This window comes from Quercus robur, chromosome 8 (genome assembly GCF_932294415.1).
Source record: "Quercus robur chromosome 8, dhQueRobu3.1, whole genome shotgun sequence".
Classification (NCBI taxonomy): Eukaryota; Viridiplantae; Streptophyta; class Magnoliopsida; order Fagales; family Fagaceae; genus Quercus; species Quercus robur.
In genome coordinates this window covers 23,935,421-23,947,843 of record NC_065541.1, presented here as the reverse complement: position 1 = coordinate 23,947,843, position 12,423 = coordinate 23,935,421, and positions in this window count along the sequence as shown.

The window sequence follows — 12,423 nt, the reverse complement described above, 5'->3', positions numbered from 1 at the left end:
ATCTGAAGCACATGCCACCTATGCTGTTACACACCATGACTTCACCCTGGTCGTTCTCTACACACCATGACTTCACCCTGGTTGCTATTGATTATTTCACTAAATGGGTGGAAGCTGCCTCATTCAAGGTTTTGAACTTGAAGAAAGTTTCTCAGTTTATTCAGATTAATATCATTTGTAGATATGGGGTACCGCATAAAATTATCTTAGACAATGGGCTACTTTTTAGGGAGAAACTGAGAAGCTACTTCGACAGTTCAATATTCAGCACCATAAATTCTCCCTCTACTATCCTTAGATTAATGGAGCAGTTGAGGCTGTAAACAAAATTGTAGGATGAATTCTAAAGAAGGGCATGACAAACTACAAAGACTGGCATTTACAATTACCCTATGCACTTTGGGGGTATAGGACATCAATTCGATCTTCCACAGGAGCCACTCCTTATTCCTTGGTGTATGGGATGGAAGCAATCCTTCCCATTAAAATTGGTGACTATTCATTGAGAACAATACAAGAGAGTGAAATCCTTGAGGTAGATTGGTTGCAAAGCAGATATGACTAATTATGCATGATGGATGAGAAGAGACTTAAGGCCTTGTATCATATTCAAGTTTATCAAATGAGACTTAGGAAAGCTTTTGACAAAAAAGTGAGAACTAGAGATTTGAAGTTGGGGGATTTAGTGCTAAAAGAGATCTGAGCCCGATTCAAGAGACAAATAGGAAATTTAAGCAAAATTGGGTAGGTCTATATATTATCAAGCAAATATACTTTGGGGGAGCAATAAGGTTGATGGATTTAGATACAAACCCTTTTACTGAGCCAACCAATATGGATCAAAATACCACGTGTGAGGTGGTAGCTAGAAAACACTACGTTTGAAATGATTGTAAATTATGTTATTTTCTTTCCTAGGTTCGGCAAAAAAGAAAAAGAAAAAAAGAGAGAGAGAGAGAGAGAGCTCGCTAGGCTAAAAACCCAAAAGAGTGGTCTAGGCAAAGATTAGGGCATCACAAAAACAAAAAAGAAAAAAGAAAAAAAGAAAAAAAAGGGTAGGTTGAAAATCCGAAAGGGCAATTTACGCAAAAGGAGAGTAAAAAAAAGAGAGTGAGAGAGCCTGTTAGGTTGAAAACCCGAAAGGGGGGCCTAGGGAAAAGTTAAGCAAATAAAATGAACTACATGATGACCTGATCCTTCTGCCAAAGAGGTACGTAGGCAACCATATATTGGTCCGGTCATAACTTCCCCAAACCCACCATTTACCCATTTAGCAAAAAAAAAAAAATTGTTTTCAAAATCTAACCATTCCATTAAACCATGCCACTACACAGAAATCAAAACCCAAACCTTAAACCAAACCATAAAAAAACCAAACCCTAAAAACCTAAACCCTAAACAGAACCCTTAACCTAAAAGTCTTAAATAATTCCTAAACCTAAGAGTTTCACATCAACTTTTAAAATAAACATGTCCAAAGCCAAAAATAAGAAGCTCATTTTTTCTTCATTCTTTTGTCCTTATTTGTTCGTTGGTTCCATCTGTGCTGGGTACTTTGTCATCTTGGTCCTTCCTTCTAAACTCATAGTTGTCAGTCTCATATTTTTCTTGGTTGTCACTGAGAAATTGTTTTCTCATGGCAACCATGCCAGCCTGCTAATCTGCAATTTTGTTCACCAACTAGTTAGAATATTCTGTGGTCATCCTATGAAAGTGAACCTTAACAAAAGATTGATCCACTTGGTCGCTATCTCTAAACCCAACAACATGTTCCTTGTAGAAGTAGGATTTGTGTCCATAGGAGTGAAAGGTTTTCTTCCTTTTCCACTAGGCCTCATATTGGAATTGTTTCAAAAGTCTATCAGCCTTATAGAAAGTTGCCCTCTTTAACCCGACTATGAAGATGTGATCTGATCTAGAGGACCGCAACAAAGGAGGGGAACACTTCCACCAATAACAATTCCATCCAATTGAGACACTGGATTTCTTGTTAAGAAATTTCACCCAGTCGCCTTCAGTTTGACATTCGGTGTTTAGGACAGTCCTACTAAAGAAATTTCCAGGACCATAATCAGCAATAGTAGACATGGCAATCATGTCCAGTCTTTTCATCAACCATATCTACAAAGTCAAGGGACTCCTAAGAAAGCGTTGTGATTCTCCACCAAGAAATACGAAATCCAATCCTGAAAAAGTTTCTGCCAAGATCAGAGAAACAGGATTATCACCATCCTTAATTTGACTTACAATGCCAATAGCTCGAGCATCCATAAAACCAAGCCTTCTAGAGCAAAGCGAAAATTCTCCCACGAAACAAAGAGCTAAACCAAAGTTCTTCTGCATGTTGTCAGTCACTCCATGAGTACGTTTGTCAATCAGTCTTGAAAAAATTGCATAAAGATTCACCATGTGGCCTTTAATCATGCTACTAGTAATTAAAGTAGAAAGTCTTAGAGCACCAGATAATATCTTCCTATGTCTGGGATCACAAGGAACTACTACAGATTTCTTACCAGGATCATTACCCAGAATAGCTGAAAATTCTTTAATTGTGGGACAAAGTTCAATAGTTTTAAATTGGAATACATGGTCTTTAGTATCCCAGAACTTCACGGCAGCATGAAGGAAATTCCACTTGATCTTGACATTCCTTAAGGCTTTGATTCCCTCTAGCTTGTAGGCTGTAAAATTGGTCTTGGTGCTAAAATCAAAGCTCTGAACCCATCTATTGATATCATGAATGGTTGAACGAGGAAAAATTTTGATTGTTAGCCATGTATAACTCTTGCATGTGATAGTTGTTTCTTGATAATTTTGAGTCAGAGATTTGTTTGCAGGTTAGATGCTAAAATAAGCCACCTCAATCCCTAACCAGGTTTAAATAGGGTTCAATAGCTTGTAGCTGACTAAGAAAGTGTTTCATGGTCACACACGGAGAAAATATTTTTCAAAAAGCTCAAAAACACAAAAAATGCATGGGAAAAGCACGAGGAATTGGGGTAAAATTGGGTGTGCTAGTCGACACTCTAAGAGTGCCGATTGGCACCCAGCTCAACCATGGCCCTTACCCTGTTTTATATTTTTGGGCACTTCACGGGTCCGTTTTGACTCTGTTTTTTACTCAAAAAAATTGATTGATCAGTAAAGTTTTCAAAATTTTGCATGGTTTGTTAAACTGGGGCATTTAGACATGCCTCGTCCATTTGTTTTCCAAAAAAAAAAAAAAAAAGGGAAGAGACAAATGAATCAAGTCAAGGTTTTCCAAAGTCATGCATTTATCTCTTAAATTAGGGGCATTCGGCTATGCCTTATCCCCTCTTTCTCGAACAAGTAAAAATAACTCACCCCTTTTCAAAAAAAAAAAAAAAGGAGAGAAATTCTTTTCAAAAATGAAGGGTTATCATGCATAAAGTTTTCAAACTAGGGGCATTTGGCCGTGCCTCATTCAAGTAAGTACAAATCCCATCAGAAGTGGTCAAATAAGTTTAGATTGTTTACTACAGAAGCAAGATTAGAAGCAATCCAAAGATGAAGAGCTAACAATGGAAATTAATATAATTTGTCTAAGGAACACCTTTTCTTGTTCTTGCAAGAAAATTAAGATACAAGTCAGCCATCATTTGGATTTTGGGTTTGCCTACGGGAAGATCTCCTAGACCCACCTCTAGAGGAGCCACCCTTAGTGTCCCCTTCTTAGCTTGCATAAAATCGAGATTCTTGTTGTTGGTTTTGAAGTTCCAGATTTCTGATTCTCTCCTCTAAGGATCTTGTGTTGACATCAGCCATTGCCATTCAGTTGTTCCAAAAAAACAACAGAGACAAGTGTTAGATCCATTATCATGGAGATTCAAGCAAAGAGCACTAAGGAAGCATCACCTTTTACCCAGTTCATTTCACTGAGCACATATTGAGAAGATTGAGTGCATGCCACAAGTTGCAAATCACCAATCATCTGCATGCTTTCTTCCAGAAGATTGACACAAACTTGAAGCATAAATCCACAAGCTCAAAACAACTCAATAAGCAAACATGAGGACAGAAGACTAAAGGATTTAGGAATATACTGGGTCATTCCAAGGGACATTGGGGTATAATTTGGCCAGTCTAAATTCACAGAGTTGTATGACCCATCAGGGTTCATCACTTCATACTACCATGCAGGAAAATGAGGATATGTCTCCATGAAAGAGCTAGAGGAGCCATTAGCATGGTTGGGAAGGGGACTCTCCTCCTCTTCTAATGATGAAGCCTAAAAGTGCAACATGCAGATATTTTCACAAAAGTTGAAACAAAGAATATAAGAGATGTAAGATGAGATGCAAATTGACTTTGGGAGGAAAGAACGTTACCGAGGTTATAGGAATGCTAGCCATGCATCCTTGCAATTGAGTCTGGATAAATTCAAGATAATCTCTTGAGGCATTTAGACATGCCTTGTCCATTTGTTTTCAAAAAAAAAAAAAAGAGGTAAGGGAAAAATTAATCAAGTCAAGATTTTCCAAGGTCATGCATTTATCACTTAAACTAGGGGCATTCGGCAATGCCTTATCCCCTCTTTCTAGAACAAGTAAAAATGACTCACCCCTTTTAAAAAAAAAAAAAAAAAAAAAAAGGAGAGAAATTCTTTTAAAAAATGAAGGGTCATTACACATAAAGTTTTCAAACTAGGGGCATTTGGCCGTGCCTCATTCAAGTAAGTACAAATCCCATCAGAAGTGGTCAAATAAGTTTAGATTGTTTACTATAGAAGCAAGATCAGAAGCAATCCAAAGATGAAGAGCTAACAATGGAAATTAATATAATTTTTCTAAGGAACACCTTTTCTTAATCTTGCAGGAAAATTAAGATACAAGTCAAGCATCATTCAGACTTCGGGTCTGCTTGCGAGAAGATCTCCTTGGCCCACCCCTAAACGAGCCACCCTCAGTGTCTCCTTGACTTGCATAAAACCTAGATTCTTATTGTTGTTCTGAAGTTCCAGATTTTTGATTTTCTCCTCCAAGGATCTTGAGTTGACATCAGCCACTGCCATTCGGTTGTTCTGAAAAATCAATAGAGACAAGTGTTAGATCCATTATCATGGAGATTCAAGCCAAGAGCACTAAGGAAGCATCATCTTTTACCCAATTCATTTAATTGAGCACATATTGAGAAGATTGAGTGCGTGCCACCAGCTGCAAACCACCAATCATCCGCATGCTTTCTTCCACAAGATTGACGTTGACCTGAAGCACAAATCCAAAAGTTCAAAATAACTTAATGAGCAAACATGAGGACAAAAGACTAAAGGATTTAAGAATATACCGGGTCATTCCAGGGGACATTTGGGGTATACTCTAGCAAGTCTAAATTCACAGAGTTGTATAACCCATCGGGGTTCATCACTTCATGTTGCCATGTGGGAAAATGAGGATATGTCTCCATGAAAGAGCTAACAGAGTCGTCAGCATGGCTAGGAGGGGGACTTTCCTCTTCTAATGATGAAGCCTAAAAGTGCAACATGCAGATATTTTTGCAAAAGTTAAAACAAAGAATATAAGAGATGCAAGATGAGATGCAAATTGACTTTGGGAGGAAAGAAAGTTACCGTGGTTACGGGAATGCTAGCCATGCATCCTTGCAATTGAGTCTGGATAAATTCAAGATAATCTCCTGGGGCATTTAGACATGCCTTGTCCATTTGTTTTCCCAAAAAAAATTACCTGCATCACTTGTTTCAAAAAAAAAAAAAAAAAAGAGGCAAGAGAAAAATTAATCAAGTCAAGATTTTTCAAAGTCATGCATTTATCTCTTAAACTAGGGGCATTTGGCTATGCCTTTTCCCCTCTTTTTGGAACAAGTAAAAATCACTCATCCCTTTTCAAAAAAAAAAAAAAAAAGAAAAAAAAAAGGGAGAATTTCTTTTCAAAAATCAGGTCATCATGCATAAAGTTTTCAAACTAGGGGCATTTGGCTGTGCCTCATTCAAGTAAGTACGAATCCCAGTAGAAGTAGTTAGATAAGTTTAGATTGTTTACTACAAAAGCAAGATCAGAAGCAATCCAAGGATGAAGAGCTAACAGTGGAAATTAATATAATTTTTGTAAGGAACGCCTTTTCTTGTTCTTGCAGGAAAATTAAGATACAAGTCAACAATCATTCGAACTTCGGGTCTGCCTCTGGGAAGATCTCCTAGACCCACCCCTAGAGTAGCCACCCTCAGTGTCCCTTTCTTGGCTTGCATGAAATTGAGATTCTTGTTGTCAGTTCTAAAGTTCCAAATTTCTGATTCTCTCCTCCAAGGCTCTTGTGTTGACATCTGCCATTGCCATTCGGTTGTTTTGAAAAATCAACAGAGACAAGTGTTAGATCCATATTTATGGAGATTCAAGCAAAGAGGACTAAGGAAGCATCATCTTTTACCCAGTTCATTTAATTGAGCACATATTGAGAAGATTGAGTGCATGCCACAAGCTGCAAACCACCAATCATCTGCATGCTTTCTTCCACTAGATTTACCTTGACCTGAAGCACAAATCCACAAGTTCAAAATAACTTAATGAGCAAACACGAGGACAAAAGACTAAAGTATTTAGGAATATACCTGGTCATTCCAGGGGACATTTGGGGTATACCCTAGCCAGTTAAATTCACAGAGTTGTATGACCCATCAGGATTCATCACTTCATACTGCCATGCGGGAAAATGAGGATATGTCTCCATGAAAGAGCTAGAATAGCTGTTAGCATGGCTAGGAGGAGGACTCTCCTCCTCTTCTAATGATGAAGCCTAAAAGTGCAACATGCTGATATTTTCACAAAAGTTGAAACAAAAAATGTAAGAGATGCAAGATGAGATGCAAATTGACTTTAAGAGGATAGAAAGTTACCGAGGTTGCAAGAATGCCAACCATGCATCCTTGCAATTGATTCTGGGTAAATTCAAGATAATCTCCTGAGGTCCCCGAAACAACATGGCCGACTCAAGCATGAGCAATTTCTTCATTAGCTAAAAGGTCTGCCAACCAAAGGAATGAACAAGGATTAATTGGAATCATCTCAGGAGGGTACACATGTTGAACTTGAGGCAATACCCGGTCAACAAGATACCAATATCTCCCATGGCCACACTCAAACAGTACTTAGCGGCCATTCAGCTCTTGAGCCCATTCACATTCAGGACACTCCTCTTCACTAAGCCAAGGATCAAAGATATCTGAAAACCACAAAGAACCTAGAATAAAAGGAAGCCAAACCAAAAAAAAAAATACAACACAAAAACTCTCAACCAAACGCAAAAACCCTAAAAAAAAAAAAAAAAAAACTCTCATCATCGGTAGTCAGGTTATCAATCACCATACACCAAACTTGCAAAGAACGCTTGGAAGGTGTTGACAAACGATACTTAGGCAGCCAATGAAGAAACCTGGGATACATGTCACCAACATCTTCTAAAACTTGAGGAACAACCCCAAAATATTCATACATCCAAACCTTAAAAAAAAAAAAAAAAAAATCAACACATCATTAATGACGCAACAACCAAAATGGCCTTCCAAAACACACATAACCAAGAATTCAAAACCTCACTTGCCAAAAAAATGGGGCACCTCCTAAGCTTAAGAGGCTACGTCGTGAAAGTTGAGTCATGAAGTGCAAAAGGGTTGCAAATGCCATGCCACCCCAATCATAATTTTTGATCTAGCTAATATCCCTTAGACTCCACAAATAGCGCAAGCTCACAGTACTACCTATGTTCGGACATAAGAGAGTTCCAATGAAGAAAAGCATGAACATGCGAGTGTCGGTTGCTACAGTCTTGCAGTTCTCAAAATTTGTGTACAAGTACATCAATGATACATTTTTGCTCCTAATTTTTGAAGGCATCACACCCAAAATACTTTTGATCTCTACTGAGGTGATTGAATCATTGACTTTAATTCTTTCACCACCCAATTTTAAGCTAGTAATGGCTAGGAAGTCATAGGGTGTCAACATCACCTCACCAATGTCTGGAAAATGGAAAGTGCAAGTAGTGTCCCAGAATCGCTCTAAAAAATCAAGGATTAATTGGAGGTCCTTATACTCATTGGTATCATGATTCAATAGAGCTTGGAAAAACGTTTGGAAGCCGGCTTCATTAATGATGTGCTTAATGTCCGGGGAGGTAGGGACAATACCTCCCATATGCCTTCAACATCTGGAGGCTATCTCGACTCTTGAGGTTCTGCAAAACAAAGTTTAGCCAATCATTGAGATGTCCACAAAACACAATGTCCCAAAATACTCACCCTAAGATCCCAACAAACAAAAAAATCCAACAAAAAATTCCATGTCCAACAAAAAAATCCTATGCCAAATATCCCATGTCTAACCAAAAAAAAAAAAAAAAAAATTTCACCATCCCCAACAAAAAATTCCATGACCAAAAACAAATCCCATATCCAACATAAAAATCCATACCACCACAAAAATTTTCCATACCATACCCATAAAAATTTCCATACTCATGAAATAAGACTTACACATTCCAACAAAATTTCCACACTCATCAAAAGTGAGTTTGTTCAAGCAAGCCTACACATCAATTTTTCATGATTTCAATACCCATAAACTTCATAAGTCATCAACATTGTCCAAGTTTCATACCAAATAACTCAACAATTCTAAAATGCCCCAAAACAAAGAGCACAACATGATCACATTAGGATTTCCAACCAAATCATACAATGTTCAAAATTCCAATAAGAACAAACCACAACAAAATGACAATGTCCTACCATCAAGCTCTCAACAAAACATAAAATCAACAAATTTGCCAACAAAGAAAAAAAATGAGCTCACCTTGAAGTCCTCTTTGGAGTGTGGAGCATGGGTCTTAGGGTCTTGAAGAAACCCCTCTTCCTCATTCCATTCAAGGGATGGATGATATTTCTTCCCAATGAAAGTAAGAAAAGATGGTCTCTTAGAAGATGCCATTGAAGATGCAAAAAATGGAGGTTTGGAGATGGGTTTCAAGAAAATGGGTTTGTTGCAAAGGTGGTCAAGAACACAAAGATCTGAAGAGATATTGGGGGAAATGAATGAAAGCAAGTTTAGATGCCTAAGGAAGTGATTTTCTAAGGAAGAAATGGTGTGAGAATGAAGAAAATGCAAATGGATGAAGCAAGTGAATAGTAACAATGGAGGTAGAAGAGAGAGTGAAGAAGGGGAAGTAAAAAAAAAAAAAAAATGATGGAAACAATTGGCCCCCCTTTTTTTAACACACCTGGTTGCTGAGTCAACTTAGGTTTGACTGAGTTGACTTAGTCAACTCACCCAAAAAAAGATGTTTTTATTTTATTTTATTTTTTTAAAGATGAAATAAAAATAAATAAATAAAACTTTTCAAAGATTTTTAAAGATGGATGGTTTCAATTTCAAGAAAATTTCAATTTTGAAGGAAGGAAAAATAAATTTTCAAGAATGGTCAAGAACAAAGGGTATCATTTTTCAAAGAAAATTTCAAATTTCAAAAAAATAAAAAATAAAAAAAAATTCAAAGGACTACAAAAATCAATCAAGGTTTTCCTTCTAAAGAGGAAATTCAAGTCAAAGAAAAAGAGAGAGAGGAAAATCACACATCTCAAAATAGCAGAACAATAGGGCACCTATCATTTAAAATCTAATCCTAAATTTTGGTCTTTTGCAGGCAAAACCCCAGGTTCCAAGATAGAGAAGCCTCTTAGTTACCTCCCATACAGATTAAGGTAGAGAAACCCCTTGGTAATCACAGTTCAATACTAAGGTAGAGAAGCCTCGCAATCGCCTCAGGTTCCAAGATAGAGAAGCCTCTTGGTTACCTCCTATTTAGATCAAGGTAGAGAAGCCCCTTGGTCATCACAGTTCAAGATTAAGATAGAGAAGCCTCTCAATTGCCCTAGATTCCAAGATAGAGAAGCCTCTTGGTTACCTCCCATTCAAATCAAGGTTGAGAAGCCCCTTGGTTGTCACAGTTCAAGATTGAGATAGAGAAGCCTCTTAATCGGCCCAAGTTTTAAGATAGAGAAGCCTCTTGATTACCTCCTATTCAGATCAAGGTAGAGAAGCCCCTTGGTCGTCATAGTTCAAGATTGAGATAGAGAAGCCTCTCAATCTCCCTAGGTTCCAAGATAGAGAAGCTTCTTGGTTACCTCCCATTTAGATCAAGATAAAGAAGCCCCTTTGTCGTCACAGTTCAAGATTGAGATAGAGAAGCCTCTCAATTACCTCGGGTTCCAAGATAGAGAAGCCTCTTGGTTACCTCCCATTTAGATCAAGGTAGAGAAGCCCATTGGTCGTCACAGTTCAAGATTGAGATAAAAAAAGTCTCACAATTGCCCCAAGTTCCAAGATAGAGAAGCCTCTTGGTCGCCCCCACATACGGATTGAGATAGAAAAGCCTCTCATTTCACCCTAGATTCAGATTGAGATAGAGAAGCCTCTTAGTCACCTCAGATTTCAAGATTCAATTCAAGTTTATCAGTTGTTAAGGAGGTCAAGTATTCACAGTTTTCATTTTTCAAAGCAGCAAAACATTAGTTCTATGTCCCAAGGTTTTAGGTTCTAGGGCTAGGAAATCTTTTAAAGATCAACCTCGATTAAATCATGGCTACTAAAATTAGTGTCTTTGTTTTACATTGACATTCGTTTTGCAAACTCTGTCAATGGGGGGCATTCTGTAGACACTCGATTTTGCACCCATAATTTAATCTTGGAAGATGGCTAGAGTGACCATTCATATACCCAAAATTTAGGGTTGCATTACATACATTAATTCATTCATTGCATATCATAAAAATGATCTTGAGATTCTAATGGTTGTGACAGTATGTTTGATTCCCAAAGCAGACCGTCGGATGAAAGATATCACAAGATCAAGTTTTCACGGTTTGCATGCATTTTGTTTGGGTGGAACCAACCACGCGTGATTAATTTAAATTAATTCTAATTGGTTAAACAATTAAAATTAATTAAACAATTTTGTGATTGGTTGTTAGTTAGTGTCAAAAATAGGCTTGCTTGCATGGGAATAAAGTGGATAATCAGATAACAAAGAAATTATGGATAATCAAGTCTTTTTGGAATATTTATCTATAAGATAATTATCACTTTAAAGACATAAATATCAAGAAAAATGGATTAATTATTAGAATACAAATCAAAACACATCTAGGTGCAATTTCTGGCTCAAAAATCCTCAAAAAAGGAGTCCAAATCGGACCAAAACTCAAACACGGGCCTAGCACCCAAGAGAGCCTGTCAGCACTCTTGGAGCGCTAATTGGCCCAAATGCTCGGCCCGGCCTGGGAGCTTCCTGATTGAGATAAAATCTGTCTTTTTCGACTTTTTAGAGATAAGTCCATGTTCCAATTCGTATCTGATCTCATTCAGCTTATTTTTTAAGCATTCCAACCTCTATAAATAGAGGAAAAAGATAAGAATTAAGGCCTCTTCTTTTCTAACTTCTCTGCTCTCCTCTCATGCAAGAGGTATTTAGTTATATTCTTCTATCTATTTTTTTCTTTTCCATTAGTTAATATGTTTTGATTGTTCGTTGCATGAATGCGGTTAATATGTTTGATTTTTATTGTGCCTTGTTCTTAATTCATATTTGACATGCTTATATACTTAGGGTCCGTTTAGATACAGTTTATTTTACTGAAACTGAAAATTGAAAACTGAAAACTAAAAATACTGTAGTAAAATAATTTTTAAACATGTAAATAGTACTATGGGACCCATTTAAATATTTTTTCTGAATAAAGTGGTTTTGGGTCTTGTGAATAGTGCACAATGTCTCTTGCATAGTGTAATCCGCGTGATTGAACAGTGCGGGTTACTATTTGTAAGCCTAAATGCACTGTTCATGTTCCATGACCAATGCAAGAGGCGTTAAACAAAAAAAAAAAAAAAAATGCAAAAAACACAAACGCGAAATCATCCGTATCCAAACCACGCCTTAGTTGAAATTTTCTTTGACATGTTCTTAGTTGATTGTTTGTTTTAATTTTTTTTCTTTGATTTCATAATCTGCTAATGATCATCAAAACCTTTTAAAAAAAAAATTCAAAACTGGTCTGTATTTTCATTAAATATAGATCTATATTTTTTTCTAGTCATAAAACTGGTTTGTATTTTCATTAAATACAGATTTGTATTTTTTCTGGTGACAAAACTGGTCTGTATTTTCATTAAATACAGACCTATATTTCTTTGTTCTCAAAACTGATCTGTGTTTTCATTAAATACAGATTTGTATTTTTTCTGGTTACAAAACAGATCTGTATTTTCATTAAATACAGATTTGAAAATTTTTCTGAAAAAGTTTTCTTTTTTGTAAAATTTCAAAGAAGGAATTAAGATTTAGGTTAAAGTCTTTCTTTTTAATATGTGATGCATGCATAATAAGTTTGTCTCATGAATA